The 6,123-nt window shown below is 39.2% G+C and overlaps 1 non-coding gene across 1 annotated transcript; it reads right to left on the reverse strand.

The window, feature by feature from the left end:
- Positions 1 to 5,147: 5,147 nt before the first annotated feature.
- Positions 5,148 to 5,253, reverse strand: LOC136228202 (small nucleolar RNA R71). Its single transcript, XR_010688535.1, has one exon. It is a non-coding gene; the product is annotated as a small nucleolar RNA R71 (small nucleolar RNA).
- Positions 5,254 to 6,123: the final 870 nt, after the last annotated feature.

The following is a 6,123-nucleotide window of genomic DNA, read 5'->3' on the forward strand; positions in this document are numbered from 1 at the left end:
AAGCCTAAATTGATATTATATTGTAAACGTTAAGCCTATATTAGTGCTATTTTGAACGTTGAGCCTAAATTGATACTTTCCCAAAAACCTTAGACCTATTTTGGTACTTTATCCCTAATATTAATTGGAAATTAATTTTTTTGGTATGCCCGCACAAAATCCACTCGCGCCAAGTTGAAATACGCATATTTCAAAAGTATGGCTAACAATGAGACTAATGGATGAGAAGAAATAGATCAAGATATTATGCCTGTAGGCATTTGAAATTCTCTCCCCCAAAAAAAATAGGCATTCTCGAAGGTTGGTCCGCCAGCAATGATGTGGATCACCCCTTTATTTTTTACACTCATGCTCTTTTTCATTATTGGACTTATTCAACTTTTCATCTTTCTTTATAAAATAGTCTTGCTTTCCCCTTTCAATCAACATTTTCATTTTCTTCCCCAAATCGAACCAATGATCATGGTTGTTGATTTAGTGGAACCATCAGTAGGCTTTTAGACCGCTTCCATATCTTTATCCCTTTTTCTTTATTGGATGTCAAATATCTCTCTTTTTCATGTTTTTTAATCCACATCAACACCTCTTTTTTGAGAGCATTGAGGGTTGTCTAGTAGATCTGTCCACGGGCCCGGGTACCCGTCCGGTCTGCCCAGGCCCGTGTCCCTTGGGCCGGGCTTGGATAATGATAATTGATGTTAGGTCCAGGCCGGCCCAGGCCCGCTAAAGCCCGCCTATTTTTTGGGCGGGCTTGGGATTAATACAAATAGCACGGGTCGGCCCAGCCCGGCCCGGCCCGGCCCGCCTACTAATATTAATTAATAAATTTTTTATATTTATATATTTATATATTAAATATTTATTTTTAAGTATTAAAATTTATTTTTTATAATTAAAAAATTATATATATATATATATGTTTAGATGGGTTTACAGGGGCTGGGCTTGGGATTTGATTTTTAAGCCCGAGCCGAGCCCGGCCCGAGCCCGCCTAAATTACTAGTGGGCTGGACTGGGCTTGGGCTGAGGACTTTTATACAAAAGCCCGATTGGCCCAACCCGAGCCCGGCCCAACCCCACCCATGGCCAGGTCTATTGTCTAGTTGGATCGTGGCTCCTTTTCTGCTTTCTTACTTTGCCTTCCCAAATGGGTTCAAGACTCGTACTCTTTATCTACCCTCAAATGTTTATCTATCTTGGAGACATGGTTGATTTCATCCAATTCTAATAAGCTTTTTTTTCTTTTCCATCAATTGTGACATTTCTTGGGGTCTGTGCAAGATCATGTCCATTCATAAATGATCATTTATGTGTTAGAAATCACGGCTTATGTGGCCGTATTAAAAACAAATTTGTGTATATTCAAGCACACCCTGTTAAACCTATCCATATAGGCTCTAAAAATTTTTCCTAAGTTTTGTTGGAAGGTCTAAAGCATTCTGTACGTCGTGGCAGGTGGTATTGATGCTAGGAACTTGGTACATAAAAGTTCCTTATATACTCCCAATTGTGAATGGAACCCGCTTCCAAACTTTCAAACCAATACGAGGCCGAGCCTATTAGAGTTGTTGAGAACATCCTGCAAAAAAAGATTCATAAGCTTCGGTTATCTCTATTCTAACCTTATAATTCCTTATATGAATGGAGAGATATGAAGCTCATTGATAGATATGTATATGAAAATTATTATCTATAGGCTAGTTGAGGATGTGTAGAGAAAAATGATAGTATGTCCTTTCCAATAGAGGCTGATGAGTAAGGACATCGTATTTCTCTAGTATGTATTTCACTACTTTCTCGAATTAAGGTCTGCCTCGAAATTGAGACCCTACTCCTTACTCGGGGGGAGGGGCCAAACCTCTCACATACCCCACTCTTGGTTAGTATTATAAGGCCATATATCCTGGCTTAAAAATACCTTGTTATCGAGTAATTCTTGGGATGACCCTGTTGGCTATTGAAGAGATCTATATAGAGGATATTGCTCTAGTTTGGGCCTAAAGAAACATACTTTGTTGTTGAGGATATAGGAAAACTAGTTTCCTCCTCCGGGGTACTACCTGGAATGAAGGTGAAGGGCACCATGTTTATATCTGGGATTCTGGTGGTACTTATTCCTTGCATTAGGGTCTTGAAAGAGTTATTGCATAAATCACCGACTATAGTGTTGGTCCCTGATAAGGCACAATAGTTCTAAAGGAGGGGTGAATAGAACTATTGAGTAATTTTAAGACTTTAAAAAAACTTTTTCGTTATAAGTCAATATAGAACAGAGGATATCTTCAGAGTCAAAAGCAATAACAATCTACTGAACTGGTCGGCAATTTAGTCTATTAAAACTCTTCCAGCTTCTGAGAATTTCCTTCTCAGAGGATGACTCCTATTAGAGGTTCTGAAGTGATGTTATGCAAATTATAGATAATAAGTTCAGAGTACTGAGACGAAATATAAATTCAGAGCATATAGATCAATAGAAGTAAAAGGAAATAGTAATGAAAAAAATACTCAGTAGATTTATAATGGTTCGAACTCTTGCCTACGTTCAGTCCTTAAGATACCTTATCTTGAGCCTTAATCCACTATTGATCTTTTTCATAGGTAGAGAACAAACCTTTTATAGACACATCTAAGCTTGATTGAAGTACCCTTCTTCACTCAACGCTTGCCATATTTCTCACTTTGCTACTTAAAACCGAAGTAACAACACTACTAAAAACAATCGAAAGATTACAAAGCACTTCAGATAGAAAATTATATGAACTAATCTCTCTCTAACGATTACACAAGTATGGTGTTTTGATGTGTTTTGAAATTACTTTTTTATTCTCGTATATCTCTTTTTGCTTATATTCGTTTTAGTTGAATTTGAGTTGGAGCTTGCTTTATGTAGGCAATTCTTCAAACTAGACGTTTGAATTCAGAAGATGTCCGTTGAGAAGTTTCGTCTCAATTCTTCTCTTGGATTGTGATTTGTCTAATGAATCGCCATATCTAGAAACTAGACATTTGACTCGGAGGACCATTGAGAAGTTTTGTGCACAAATCTTCTCTTGAATTCTGGTCTAGCTGGAGCATTTCCATAATCATGTATGGAGAGAGATGAGTTGTTAAAGAGACATCATTTTCTGCGCAGAACTAGAACATGGTAAGTTTGGAGAAAATCCATTGTAAATCTGAAACGACTTGTAACGATCTTAATGGTGGTCTCATAAATTGTTAGGCATGAATATGACTACAATTAAATAGCATGTTAATAACAATTTGTGAGTGTTTTAGGCGAAATATTCCTAAATAAAGAGAACTTATAAGTGTTTTATGCAGATTTGTATTGATTAAGTCAAAGGGCTACCACACAGCCTGTTTTGTAACAAACCATGAGGAGAAGAGCAACTTTTGATCCAGCGGATTTCCGCTGCGTACCTGATGACGGATAGCGACTGGACAAGTGGCAGGCGTGGCAGTGGCAGTAGGCGAAGGAAAGGCAGAAAGCAACATGATGAAAAGATGGATCACCCCCTTGAGTGTTCAAGGGTCAAATTAGAATTAATCATTTCCTAGTATCTTAGCTATAGAAAACAATCTTTTGTAATATTTTGGTGGTACGGCTCAGATTTCTTCCTTTAAATAGACGTAGTGGAAGGAAGGAGAAAGTACACCTTTTGACTTCGGATAATCTTTTAACTAGAATTTTTGGTTTTCTTTGAGAGGGAGGAAGCTCTCTAAGGAAGATGACTCCATCTATGGAGGTTTGTGGAACTAACTCAGGCTGTTCACTCTATACCATGAGTGAGTAGTCATTTTGAATGGGTTTAGCCAGTTAGGGTCGGTTATGTAAGCCTTCAATTATCTTATTTATGAATGAATGGTGATATATTATGTTGTGCTTGATGAATCTTTAACTCCATTGCTTAAGGCATGTATGTTAGTGTTAGATGCATGATAGGAAACTGCTTTCATCTTCACGGAACTATTTGTCAAGCATTCAACCCCGAAACAGAGATGTCAGGAGGTTGTATCAAGGGTTTTCTTAATAGAAATGCTGTTTCGATCGTAATGCAAGAAAGAACCAACTTTAGGGACGCTTAAGGTTGTAGTACGTCTTAGAATCTTAAGAACACACGAGAGTTGACTTAAGTGAGCATTAAAGCAGAGACCTTGACTTCACTTTACGTCATTCATGAATAAATAGGGTGTTTAGAGACTGAAAGTAACCTGTTCCGCTGTGCTTGACCTATTCTGCCTTTTACCATCATTAAGTACTTCTTTTCATCAACTAAAATCATTGACTCTGTTACTGTTTGACCAACATCTCTCAATTTACAGAATACACACACCACGAACACCCTGTTCTACAAAGTATTTCTCATAAACTTTGGTCCTCAATCCCTGTGGATACGATACTTGACTTATCACTTTATTACTTGTATCTAGTACACTTGCTAGAGTCCATTCTGGAGACAACAAGTTTTTGGCGTCGTTGCCGGGGATTGAAAGCAACAAAGTTTATACGAACTTATCTGTGAAACAAGGTGTTTTTAATCTGTTTGCTAAATAGTGCAGCCAGAAGGAATCTTTATTGGTTTATGCGCAGAGCTGGACCTCCTGTTTTTCCTATCGATCTCGAATTGGAGAGAACGTGTAGACGAAACAGAGCGGGAGCTCGATGTGCAAGACAAAGAGAACGATAAAGAGAGAGAAGAATGGCTAGAAGGGTACCACCCGAACAACTAGTTCAACCAAACCAGGAAGAAGAGGGAGAAAATAATAACCCTCCTGTCATGCGAATCAGAGATTATTCGAGACCAACTACTGAAGGACATTCATCATGCATCGTTTTGCCCAACGAAGAGAACAACATGTTCGAGGTGAAAGCATCTATGATACAAATGTTGCAGGCAGCCGTACAGTTCAATGGATACCAGTCGGAAGATCCAAATGGGCATATTCTTGAGTTTATCACGTTGTGCAACACTTTCAGATCAAACAGAGGCGTTGCTGACGACATAATCCGACTAAAGCTGTTTCCTTTTTCTCTAAGAGATAAAGCGAAAAATTGGTTGAAAAACTTGCAACCAGGAACGATTACCACTTGGGAAGAAATGGCCAGCGCCTTCTTAATGAAATATTTCCCACCAAGGCAAGCCATCAAGCTCAGAAACGAGGTTTCCCATTTCGTGAAAAAGAGGATGAATCCTTAGCCGAGGCATGGGAAAGGTACAAGGAATTACTAAGGAGAGTTCCCAATCATGGCATCCCTATGTGGATGCAAATGCAGAACTTTTACAATAGGGTAACCAACATTTGTAAGATCCAGATCGAGTCTATAGCCAATGGAAACCCCGAAGATCTGGAGCCACAAGCCTTGTACGACCTTATTGAGAGAGTAGTGAGCATAAGTTATAACTGGCACTCTGCCAGAAGTGAGGGAAAAAGAGCGGGAAATGAAGATGTTGTGTCAAAATTGACAAGCCAGGTAGAACAGCTTACTAGACAGCTCGGCAAGATAAATGTGTCCTCGATCCACAACGAACCACCATTCAATGATATTTGTGATTTTTGTGGAGGCCTTCATTTTAGCATCAACTGTCCCGGGGTTAAGCAGGGAAAGGGTGCACAGTCAGAATGTGATTATGCATGGTATAATCAGAGGAATCCACCTAACCCATATTCTAACACGTATAATCCTGCCACAAGAAATCATCCGAATTTTGGATGGACAGGCCAGCCCAACCAGCAGGAACAACCGAGATATCAACAACAGCTAGGAGGACATTACCAGAGGCAACCTCAGCAGCATTATAAACAACTTGTTCCACCAAAGGAAGATATAGAGCCAGATATGAAGACGATGATGAAACAGACACAAGCATCAATTAAAAATCTAGAAACACAAGTCCACCAGTTAGCTGCATCTACGTCAAAAGGGAAGGGAATCATGCCAAGCAACACAGAGCCAAATCCAAAGGGCGATGTCATAGAAATCACCCTGAGATCTGGTAAGCAAACTCAACCCATTATATCGACTGATGAAAATGCTGAATGCGCAGAAACATCCGAAGAAAATGAAGGAGAGAAGGAACAGACTGTTCCTATTCAAGAAGAAACCAGGAAGAGAAAATCCAC

This window comes from Euphorbia lathyris, chromosome 4, assembly GCF_963576675.1.
Source record: "Euphorbia lathyris chromosome 4, ddEupLath1.1, whole genome shotgun sequence".
Taxonomy (NCBI): domain Eukaryota; kingdom Viridiplantae; phylum Streptophyta; class Magnoliopsida; order Malpighiales; family Euphorbiaceae; genus Euphorbia; species Euphorbia lathyris.